Source organism: Meriones unguiculatus, chromosome 8, assembly GCF_030254825.1.
Source record: "Meriones unguiculatus strain TT.TT164.6M chromosome 8, Bangor_MerUng_6.1, whole genome shotgun sequence".
Classification (NCBI taxonomy): Eukaryota; Metazoa; Chordata; class Mammalia; order Rodentia; family Muridae; genus Meriones; species Meriones unguiculatus.
In genome coordinates this window covers 19,911,829-19,924,283 of record NC_083356.1, presented here as the reverse complement: position 1 = coordinate 19,924,283, position 12,455 = coordinate 19,911,829, and the positions used below count along the sequence as shown (strand labels likewise).

At 48.4% G+C, this 12,455-nt stretch overlaps 1 protein-coding gene across 2 annotated transcripts in view; it reads left to right on the top strand.

Moving 5' to 3' along the window:
• The first annotated feature begins 9,753 nt into the window (after nt 1-9,753).
• Nucleotides 9,754-12,455, top strand: part of Zc3h7b (zinc finger CCCH-type containing 7B) — a 44,539-nt gene continuing 41,837 nt past the window's right edge. Inside the window, exon 1 of one of the 2 annotated variants that reach the window (XM_060388994.1) lies at nt 9,754-9,978. The gene's annotated coding sequence lies outside the window, so the exon portion shown is untranslated. The remainder of the gene's footprint in view (nt 9,979-12,455) is intronic. The other variant, XM_060388993.1, reaches the window with a different exon arrangement.

Here is a 12,455-nt window from a genome sequence, read left to right as displayed (position 1 = left end):
CAGATAATCACTCCAGATGCCCATCCGGAAGACTCAGGTTCAATTCCCAGCACCGACATGGTGTCTCAGAGTAGATGGTAACTACAGTTCCAAGGGATCCAAAGCCACCTTCTGGCCTCTGTATGCATTGCACATATGTGGTACACAAACATACTTACAGGCAAAAACATCTATATACCTTTTTTAAAAAACTAGTAAATTTTGTTCGGTTGGTTTTGGGTTTTGGAGGCAAGGTTTCCCTTTGTAGCCCTGGCTCTTCTGGAAAGCACTTGTAGATCAGGCTGGTTTTGAACTCAGAGGTACACCTGCCTGCGATCCTCCTTACCCCCGGTACTGGGATTAAAGGTGTGTACCACCACTGCCAGGCCACCTTTCTTACCATTATGTAAATAATATGTTTGATATCAATGCTTCAGGGCCTCTCTAGGAGCAGTGCCTGCTCTTGACCTCAGAGCTGTCTCTCCAGCCCTGTATGAGGGGTTTTTTGTTTTGTTTTGTTTTGTTTTATGTAACTTTTGCATTTATTTATTTACTTTTGGATAGGGTCAGACTTACCAAATAACCCAAGCTGGCCTAGAACTTATGACCTCTTGACTCAGGTTCCCAAGTGCAGGGATGATCATAATAATACATTGAGAACAACTGAAACCACGGTTAATGCCTGCATTTTATTTATTTGCTTGTTGTTGTCTGTCACTAGTTGACCTTATGCTTGAGGCTCATGATCCTCTTTTAAAAAGGTTATTTGATGTGTGTGGGTGTTTTGGCTGCTGGTATGTCTGTGCACCGTGTTTGTGTAGTGCACCTAGAGGTGTCAGATCCTCTGGAGCTAGAGTTACAGATTGCTGTGAGCTGCCATGTGGGTGCTGGGAATTGAACCCTGGTCTCTCCTCTCTCCGGAGGAGCAGCAATTTCCCTTAACTGCTGGGCAATATATTCAGCCCCTTCAAGAATTTTTAATTGAATTGTTTTATGTATATTAGTGCTTTGCTTGCACGTACATCTATGCTCTCTTTGTGTACCTTGTACCTGTGGAGACCAGAGAGGGTGCCAGTGCCCCTGGAGGCTACAGACAGTTGTAGACCACCATATGGGTGCTAGAAATTGAACCCAGATCCTCTGGAGGAGCATCCAGTGCTCTGAATCTCTGAGCCTTCTCTCCACCATCCCCCACTACCTCAAATGAGGAAAACCATTTTACACTTGTTTATTTGTGTGTGTGGAAGTGCCACAGGCATGGCAGTAGGGACCTTTTCTGGTGACCCATCTTGATGGCCTTCTTCAGTGTTGGGGGTTTTTTTTCGTTTCTGTTTTTTGTTTTTTAGTATCACTGTCACACTTGAGAATCTGAATTCAATTCAAGGATGCTTTCTGTGTTAGCAGGTTTTTTGTTTTGTTTTGTTTTGTTTTGCTGTGAAGAGACACTATGACCAAGGCAACTCCTATAAAAGAAAGTACTTAATTGAGCTGGGCTTACAGTTTCAGAGGTTGAGTCCTTTATCATTATGGTAGGAAGCATTGCAGAGTGCAGGCAGACAGGGTGCTGAGAGTTCTACATTTTGATCTAAGGAAGCAGGAGACTGTGTACCACTCTGGGCGGAGCTTGGGCATAGGAGACCTCAGCCCCCACAGTGACACACTTCCTCCTACAAGGCCACACCTAATAGTGACACTCCCTATGGGCCAAGCATTCAAACACATCAGTCTATGGGGGGGGCTTACCCATTCAAACCACCACAGCTTTGAACTCCTAAACCTCCTGCCCCCCATCCTCAAGTATTGGAATTACAGACGTGCCCCATCATGCCTGATATAGTAATTCATTTATTTGAGATAAGGTCTCCCTGTATTAGTTACCTTTCTGTTGCTATGATTTTAAAAAAAAAAAAATGCGCAAGGCAACTTACAGAAGAACCAGTTCTTTTGGGTTTATGGTTCCAGAAGGATAAGGGTGCAGGAATTAAAGGCGTGCATACCCCAACACTACCACTTGGTTTACATCACCATTTCAAAAGGCAGGAAAGGAATTACTGGACCAAAGCAAGACTGAAAACCAGCAGCGCAAGGCCCAAACTTATAGCTCCATTCTTGATGTTTAGGGCTTTTTTTTTTTTTTTAATAATTTTCTTATTTATTTATTTATATTTTATATGTACAAGTATTTTGCCTGAATGTTTGTATGCATACCATGTGCATGCCTGGTGCCAACAGGGTCCAGGTTTTACAGATCCCCTGGAACTGGAGTCAACGATGGAGTGGTTGCTAGGAATTGAACCAGGGTCCTCTGCAAGAGCAGCAAGTGCTCTTAACTGCTGAGCCATCTCTCCAGCCCTGATATCTGAAACCTCAGTTCTGAAGGTTTTAGATAACTCTGTCCTTTTAGCTTTGACACTTGCAACATAACTCTCTTTCTCTCTCTCTCTCTCTCTCAGCTAGTTCTACTTCCTGTGTGCATGTCTTCTTGACAGATATCCCATGGCTCTAGCCTCTGCAACATCTTGGGGTCTCCAAGGCAACCCAGGCTTCACTTTCACAGCTTCATTCAATGGCCTTCGGGGACTTCCTGCCTTCTCAGGGTCAGGAACTCCTCTGTCACATGCTGCTTGGCTTTGGTGGCTCTCTGAAACCACAGAGGAAGATCTATAACACCTTTTTTTTTGTATCCTTCCTGTGTCTGAAGGCAGTACCATGTGGGCGTCACTGCCAAGATCCGCCAACAGCCTGGAATGAACCCCTTGAACTACATTAGCAGCAGCTTTTGTTTGCAGTTGCTTTCTAGGATCAAAAAACCTTCAGGTCTTTTCCTTTCACAAACTGGAAACTTAGCAGGGTGAGGTACCCCTGAGGGCACCCTTCCATTTAGTCCATTTTAGAGCAGCCAGCCTCTCCATTAACAGTGCTGATCTCATGTCTTTCAGCACCAGCCTTGGCTGCAACGTCCTATTTAGTGGTGCTTTTTCTTCTTCAATTGTGAATTTTGTGTTCTTTCTGCTGAGTTTATTCTTTTTCACTGTAGACCCGTATAACAGTCTTGAAATCGTCTCGGCCCAAAGAATGAATCCATCCTTTTAAAGCAAATTCTCAGGTCAATGGCAAAAAGCAGCCAAAACACAGGAATGGCCTCCAGTCCCATTGCTAGCTAGTAATTTTTTCTGAAAGCTCTGAGCCTGCCCCCCACAGTCCACATTGTTCTCGACACTAGACCTCCAGGTTCTACTACCGCACACCACTAAAGCTCTGCTTACAACATTCAACCATTTCTCTAGTCCAGCGTTCCAAAGTCTTCCACGCTCATTCAGGAAGCAATCCGGCCAGGTTCTCCAGAGCGATAGCCCACTCTCTGGTACCAACCCCTGTAGTAACGACTTTTCTGTCATGGTGATAAAACACCATGACCAAAGAAACTTAAAGAAAAAGAGTTTATTTGGGCTTGTAGTTTGAGAGGTAGGTGCAGCGCTGGTCTTGAACCCTATTTTATTTTGGATTCTTTTGCCCCTACCTCCCTTCTCCACTCCAATCCCTTCCAACACCAGGTAGGGGAGAAAGAAGGTTAGTAGGGAGAGGGACCATAGTTCTCTTTTGCTGCTTCCTGCTGTTTAGGCTGGTTGCTTGGGGCAAGTCCAATCTTTGTTTCAGGATATCTCAAGCTTCTTCTCATCAAACTGCAACCACAGCAACCCGGAGCAGCTGGGAGGAGGAGCAGCAGCCTTCTTCCTTCTTCTTCCATGGAGCCTGAGCACTCTCTGGGCTCTGGCACTTACTCCCTCTCAGTGTCCTCCTATCTGCAGCTGGCAAAGGGCCCCTCTCAGACCCCCATATCCCACACCTGGGATTAAAACAAAAACATGTTTACAATAACCTAACTGAGTTTTTAAAGACACCAAAAGTTGCTGGGCGTGGTGGTGCACACCTGTGATCCCAGCACTGGGAGGCAGAGGCAGGTGGACCCCTGTGAGTTCCAGGCCAGCCTGGTCTACAAAGCAAGTCTAGGACAGCCAATGCTACACTGAGAAATAAATAAATTAATTAATAAAGGCATGTGCCACCAGCCCCAGCCCCAATGATGTATTTTCTTCAGCAAGACCACACCCCCAACACCTCCCCAGGAAGCACAGTGCCACCACCAATAGGGTACTAAGGATTCAAATACTATCACATTCACTAAACAGTGATCTGCCTGTCTCTGCCTCTCTAGTGCTGGGGCCACTATGCCTCCATTCTCTTATTGTTTTATTCTAATTTTAATTTGATGTGCTGGGAATTGAACCTGGGTCCTCTGGAAGAGCAGTCAGCGTTCTTAACTGCTGAGCCATCTCCCCAGCCTCCCCCACCCCCATCCTCTTATTTTTAAATTAACATTTACACAGATGCAGCTGGGCATGGCGACGCACAATCCCAGCACTCAAGGAGACAGAGGCAGGCAGATCTCCGTGAGTTCGAGGCCAGCTTGTTCTACAAAGTGAGTCCAGGACACCCATAAATGTTAGATAGATAGATAGATAGATGGATAGATAGATATCAAAGCTTTGCATGATTTACTTATCCAGTGACCCAGCTTCAGGGTTCTCCAGTGAAACAGAACTAATTGAATGGCTGGATGGATAGACTTGTTTACACAGGAGAGTGGCGACTGACAGTCCCCACGCTGTCCTCCATGGTCTGATCGGGAGCAAGCCCAGGGCCCTCCAAGGGTTCTACTTTAAGCTCTGTGCCCAACCCTGTGACAAGTCCTAAGATTTGTATTTACCAAATTGGAGACTCAAGAAAGTTGATGATATTATTTCCAGTCTGGAGGGTTAGCTCAGGGAAGAAGTAATGTTTCAAATGGAGGCCGAAGGCACAAAGCGAAACCTACTGTCCCAGCCTGAAGGCAGAGGATGCGCTCCTCCCACTGACTGGCTGAGGCCCCCCTCCCTTACACAGGGTGGTCTATTTTACTCCGCTTGCCAATTTAAATGCTAAACGTCCTCACTGAGATGCCTGGAATAACGGTTGGCATTATTTGTAGTCTAGACACCCTCGCGTTACACGTAAAATCCACCATCAGGGGGACTGAGAATTTAGTTCAGTGGTAGTGTGTGCGTTACTGTGTTTTGTTTGGAAACAGCAATAAAATATACAAATAATGAAAGTAATCAGGCCAGGGGTGGAGGTATGTGCTTTAATTTGCAGCCCTTAGGGGTAGGGGCAACCAGATCTCTGAGTTCAAGGCTAGCCAGGGTTATATAAGTGTGACCCTGTCTCAAAAATAAAATAAAATAATCATCACAAAACCTATAGGATAAGAACAATCACCACAATGAGGTTTCCAATAACAAAGAACAACATATATGACAGCAAGCATGTAGCCCAGGTAGGGTCTCATCCAGGTTTGTGCAAGTATACTCTACAGTGTTTGCACAGTGATAAAAATCACCTACTGATGTATTTTTCAAAGCTCGTTCCCATTGCCAGTCAGTGTGTGACTGTGCATCATCTTGCGATTTCCTCCGTGTTACCCCAGGTTGTATTAACAAGTACCACAGGCCGGGGGACTTTAGTGACACAGAGCGTTTAGTCAGGTCTGGAACGTCTGGAGTCCAGGATCCCAGCACAGTCAGGCTGCATACAGACAGCCCTCTTCCTGGTTTACAGATGGCCGCCCTTTGACGTACCTTCACCTGCAACCCTCTCTGGTGTCTCTTCTTACAAGGGCACTAGTCCTAGTCACGTGAACCCCACCCACGTGGTCTGACTATCACCAGAAGGTCTCACATCATACAAGCATTACACTGAGGATTGAGGGTTTCAATACATGCCTCTAGTGGGGACACATTCGCTCTGCCACGAACCCAATTTACAGATGAGGAAGAAGGAACTTAAGACTAGAGCTATGAATGCATCCTGGGTCCTTCCCTGAGCGTTACCAAGTTAAAATCTTGTCACAGACCTGGCACTGTGCGAGAGCTGTGAAAACTTGGGACTGGGCAATGAACGCAACGAATGTTTCTGGAATGAGAAGATGAACCCAAACGTGACTTCGACAACTGAGGTTGCCACGTGCTCAGGCTCTCCTTGGAGATAACAGTCTACGCCTGGTGCGGAAGGTTCACACTGAAAGGATACATACATGATATCCTTATCAATTCCTCAAGGTCCAGAGCATGTGCCCCGGATTCCCTTCTCCAGTGGCTCACCCACGTGACAAGTCCTTGGGGGTAACGAATGACAGATCCAGAATTGAGATGTTCCCCCTGAGGAACAGTGGTTATGGCTTGTGGGATAGCCAGCAAGTCTGAGACTGAATCATGCCCCTGTCTCTTCCTTAGATGTGTGACCTTGACCTAGTCGCTAACTGCTTGGGTCTGTTCTTCACCTGAAAGTAGATAAAAAATGACCCCTACCTTTTTAGGGCTTTTAAGATGGTAAGAAACTTACTATATTGGGGCTGGAGAGAGGGCTCAGCAGTTAAGAGGACTGGCCATTCTTCCAAAGGATCAGGATTCAATCCCAGCACCCACATGACAACTCATAACTGACTGTAACTCCTGTTCCAGGGGATCACACACCACCACCACCACCACCAATGCATATTAGATAAATAAATTTAAAAAAGAGACTTAATAAAAAAAAAGCATACCTTTGCTCAGGATAAATAGGTAGGGGCTGTTAATGCTCTTTCAGCTTTGCTGTGAGGACACAGGAGCTCACAGCTGAATATTAGGACTCCTCCAAAAACAGTCTACTGGTATGAGATTCTTGGTACTCATCTCCAACAAAGCACCTCACCTCTGGCTGGGACATCTCTGACAGTCCAGCTTAACAAACTGATGCCATATTGAAAACCTTAGACGCCAGCATCCTGCCAAATCTCCCTTAATTAGCAGACATTCCTCTTGGAAGGATATCTGCATTTCACCAGCAGCTCGGGATGGCAGAATCTTCGGGCCTCTCGCCAGCTAATTCATCTGAGGCGGGGTGTAATAATCCAGCTGCCTTCAGTAGCCTGACCCCCGAAATGAACGCTACTAACAGCGATGCCTGATGTGGTAAGCTGCCAGGGACACTTCGGCAGAGAGCACATGAGGTTTGGGCACCGGTATCGTTCAGTCTTCTAGAATTTGGGCTAGCTGAGGCTGGCCTTAAATGTCTGATTCTCCTGCTTCCTGCCTCCATAACAGGTGTATGCCCCAATGCCTAGCTGGCTCAATGGTTTGTTTGTTTTACTCTTGATTTGAGATAGGAGGTAACCGATACTCTAAGATTGCTTGGTTTGCTTTAGGGGGGTGTGTGTCAGACAGTCAACAAATGCCAAAGCAAGGAATCTTAAGTATTCCTAGTGTTAGCCTACGGATTCTCACCATATTACCCAGAAGCCCTCGCCCAACATGCCCACACTTAAGTCGCCATGCTCAGGCTGTCTCCACCCTGAGCCCATCATCTTGAGTCCATCCCAAGTCACCCAAGGCTTGTTTCCACATAAACACCAGTGACATCTGAGAGCCACTGCATTCTGCTTCTGCTTCTGAGATTGTCCCCTCTCATCATCCCAGGGCCTGGTTTTGTGCTTGCTAATCTCAGGGTAGTGAAGAGGAAGGAGGCAGCCACATCCTGGAAAGAGCTGAAGAACTTTTGCAAGGGCAGAAGCAGGCAGGGCCTGGTAACACACCTTTAGTCCCAGCACGAGGAGGCAGAGGCAGGCCGATCTCTGTGAGGTTAGCCTAGTCTACAGAGTGAGTTTCAGGACATCCAGGGCTACACAGTGAAACCCTGTCTCAAAAAACAGTAACAGCAGCAACAACAAGGTAAAAAGAAGGAGGGAGAGAGAGAGAGAAACATATGAGCATTTGTTCCCTTTCCAACGTGCCCTGAAAAAAAGAGTTACTAGAAACTTCCAGAGGTCATGTACGACACAGAGACTCTGGAGTCAAAGCTGCCCCTTGGACAGCTTAATCTCTGAGCGTCAGTTACCCACCTGTGAAATGGGCATGCTAAAACCCGTTTTCCAGGATTCTTTTTGTGAATAAGCCAACAGAGCCCTAGATTCTTGTTCTTTCTAGGCACCTGCTATAGCATATTTAACTGTTTAAAATTCGTCTCCCTGTTATAGCCCTAACTCCCAAGGGTATGTCTGGCACAAGTGTTTGTCAAAGAGATAACATTTGTAGAGATGAAGCCTGCCAGGCTCACAGCTGATCTGCCATAAATTAAATACACATACACACACGTGCACAAAATGAAGAGGAGAGCGGGACACTGCTTCCTGGGATCGGGTTCCAGGAATCAAGAGGGCGGTGCCTATTGTGTAGGGCAAACACTATTTGGAATCAATAGATCTGGATCCTGCCTGTCTATAACCATTTCTGAGGCTATACCGTGACTGCTTACAAATCATCTGTTTGGTTAGCCTCTCTTTTATCTCGGTCCTCTTAGCAACCTTAAGCCCCTTCTAGAAAGACCCCCAACAAAGAGGCTTTCTATGATAGAATTCTACCAAGGCTCCCCTGAGCTTTTCAAATAGGCCTAGACTTTTAGGCTTGTGTATTTATTTCTAGATTCTCTGAATTTTACTTTTAAATTTTATTCATTATCATTATTTTTGAGATAGTGTTTCTCTCTGTAGTCCTGGCTGTCCTGCAGCTTGCTGTTTAGAACAGACTGGCCTCGAACTCACAGAGATCTGGCCTGCCTCTGCCTCAAATTGTTCTCTGACAAGCCTGACCTAATTGTCCAAATTTTAGCAAGAATCCTGCTAAGTTTGTTCAACCCCAAGCCCCTACCTCCCGCCTTTGCACAGCATCAATATCAACCTGGGATCCTCTTCCTCTACTTATTCCCCCAAAGTGATGTAGCAGCACATGACCCATCTTTAAGAGAGGATGGCTTAGCCATTAAAGGCACCAGCTGCTCTTCTAGAGGACCCATGTTAAGTTCCCAGTACCCAGACAACGGCTCACAACCATCTGAGACTCCAGTTTCAGGAGCTCTGATGCCCTCCTTTGGCCACCATGCACACACATACCAACAGCCAAAACACCAGCACACACACAAAAAAAACCCAAAAACAAACAAACAAAAAACCCGACTTTAAAAACACTTGAAAAGAAGCCTGTTGGGTGGGGCTTGCTCACATTTTATCCTTACCTTCCTGGCCGCTGACCCTGCCCTGCTCCTTGCCAGTTCATGTTATGCTGAATTCAGGGCTGAGCCCAGTGTCTCTGCATCACTGCAAAAGCCCTCTGCAGTGGTCCCTAAACCCACCATGATGGCCCTTCCTTGAATAAAATCAGCCAGGCCTTCTTAAACAAGAGTCATTGATTTTTTTTTTTTTTAACTTCCTACCAACGCCAGCCAAATGAGATCCTGATTCAGTCCTTCTTAACGAAAAGGGCACAACCCGAGCAGGGGCTTGAAGATGTCTTCCTTCAGCAAAATACCTGGAAAGCCAAGCGTGGCTTTTTGCTGGGTTTGGAGGTGGTGGTGTTGGTGGTGAGGGGAAAACAGAGGTTGGTCCAGCATCCGCCCAGAAATGCACAACCGCCAGAAGAAAAGCCCAGAAAAGGAAGGGCACTTTTAAAAGAAAATCAAGGTGAATTCCAGGCATAAACCGTCCACCGGGAAGGGGGGCTTCCAGACTCCCTCCTCCCTCCCCACCCCCCTCAAGGTGCGCAGCCCGCGCCGCCCACCCCGGGCGCGACTGGGGCGAGGAGGAGCTGCGCTCTCTAGGACCCGAGGAGGGAGAGCTGCAAGGAGACGGAGCTTCCAGCGGGCGCTGCCGCGAGCGGCCGGCCGAGGGGGCTGGAAATGAAAGTGAAGCGCTCCGGAGCCACATGGACCGAGCTGCCCGGGCGGCGGCGCCGGGAGCAGGATGCGGCCGCCCGTAATTAAATAGCATTTACTCTTATTATTACTAATAATAATAACGTAATCATACCTCTAGTCATAGCATACCATTTATCGGGCTCGGCGCAGGCCCGCGGGGAGCGCAGCCCGGCCGAGGTGAGTGCTTTGGCGCGGCCGAGCCCCGCGGGGCAGAGGCCCGGCCAACCGCGTCCCCAGCGGCGCGCGAGGTTGGGGCGCGCGGGGCCGGGGCGCTCGGGCAGGGGCCGGGGCAGGGCCGTGCGCGGAGGCGGCGCGGGAAGCCGGGGCCAGGCCACCTGGAAAGGCGGCTTTGCAGGAATAATGCAATAGCTCCCCGTTTACCGTGAACTGCTTTTTTTTGGTGGGGGGACCTCTCTGCAGATCCCCGTACCCCTGCCCCAAAGTTTCAAAGTTATTGTGTGCCGGGGCACCTGCCACCTGGGAGATCGAATCTGCAGTGCAGCCCCCCAGGGGATGTCTTGGGGTTTTCTTCCGTGGTGGCGGTGGGGGGGAGCAGTCTCCCCCCGGGGTCTAGAGCTTCGGGGCTGCACGGATGCTTTGCGGATCCCGCTGCAAGGGGGTGGTCCGAGTCTGACAGTAGGGGATCCCCCCTCTCCTTTTGTATTCGCTTTGGATCTGCAGTGCCTAGAGGTGGAGGGGCCGCGGCGAAGGCCAGGGACAATGGCCGGCTGATGGGTTGCCCGAGTCGGTTACGGCGGCCACGCGAGTCCGGGGATCCGGGGCCTGCGGGCCCAGCCCTGGGGGAGGGGGCGGCAGGAAAGGGGGGCGCGGTCTGGGTCTGCTGAGCAGAAGGGCATTTCCGGTCGTGGCATCCGCCACGGGTGGGCAGTAACCAGGCGGGGGATGCACGGGGGCTGCTGGGTGCCGGGACTCTGGCGATTGAGGGGTGCCCTGGCAGGGCTGGGGTCCCTGGAGAAGCAGAGCCGACCCCCACCAGGGCCCTCAGCGGACGGACGCTCCCCTCTGCGACTCAACTCTTTCTTTCCTGCTTAGAGGACCCTCAGGTTCAGGTGTTGGTTAAGTTCCTGGGTTGGGGCCCTTCCCAAAGACAAAAGCCCCCCCCTCCACCCAACACGCCCCAGGAGTGGGAAGGAATCGTGTAGAAAGAGTTCATTCTTGACAGAACAGGATGGCTGAGGTGCCAACAGGACATTGATGGGGGAACGGACCTGGAGGGGTCTGGGCTTCAAGTCCGGGGACTGGGGGCCCACAGCGTGGGGGATTTCATTTTTTTCCAGGTTGTTAGTCAGGACTGAGGTCCTCGCCCCCCCCCCCCAACTTCTTGCCATTTTCCCTAGTGCCAGCAGTTCATCCAATTTGATGAAAATAGTGGAATGCAGAGCCTTGAATTTTTACACAAATGCGATAATTATAGCAACTATGTTGGACATGAAATTCCAGCAGAATCTTTTCCTCTACTCCCAAGACAGACCCAAAGCTGGGTGAAGCAGGTTCTTGAAGGGGGAGTGTGTGTGTGTGTGTATGTGTGTCCATCCATCCTGAGCTGGACATACATGGGCTCATCTGCCCTTCATGGCCGTTACCGTAGACATTTTCCATCCGTGTTTTCCAGATGAGGAACTTGAAGGTGTAGAGAATTGGGTATCATGCTGGAAATTTACACAAGAGAGCAAGGATTCCTAACTAGTTACCAGACTCCAAATCTCCGATTCTGGGAGGGAGCCCTGAGGGTGAGAGAGTGGATTTGTGGTTCCATAATGTCTGTTTAATGGTTACTGTGAGCTATAACCAGTTTAGGTAGGACAGTTCAGAATGTAGCAGTGTGGCTTGTTGAATTTTTGTTTGTTCTTTTGTTGTTGTTTTTAGACAGGGTTTCTCTGTGTAGCTTTGGCTGTTTTAGACTCTCTTTGTGGACCAGGCTGGCCTCTAACTCAGTTATCCACCTGCCTCTGCCTCCCTGAGTGCTGGGATTTACAGGCATGTACCACCAAGCTTAGCTACTTGTTGAATTTTTTTGGATGCTGAGTTCAATTTTATGAGCTTGTCTCTTGATTCTTAGGTATGGGACAGCACAATCTTCTCAAACCCAGTACAAATATAGTGGGTTTGAGACTCTTAAAATGACAATACCTGCATAGCTATTATTCGCTTATTTCAGTTGTCTCAGAGGATTATTGCCTCCGTCAGTTAACCTAGGTCTATTCCTGGATGCTTCTAGCCTTCATACAATCTTATCTAGGCCTAGAATGTTTTCAGTCTCTGACACGTACAGCTGAATAAGCTCACCCCTTGTTGTTCTTACTGAGCTCTGGGCCAGCTGGTTCAACTCTGCTGTTCTGGCTCAAACACCTCTCCAAGTTGACCTATTCAGTCTGGCTTCTCTAAGTCTCTGAATTGCTCTGCTTGACCTCAAACTAACTCCAAACAACCTTTGCTAATCTTCTGGCTCCTTCTCTGCTCATTCCATGTTCACCTGTGTTCTTTGTCTGCAACCCGTTTCCCTATTACTGTCCAGGTAAAACTGCCCCCTCTCTCTCCTTCTCTGTGTTGCTCCCTTAAGCAGCTTCCCTTTCCTCCCTCTTCTCCTGAGAGTTGGGCATATCCTATTCTGTCAAGTCTTTCTCTGATTTGTT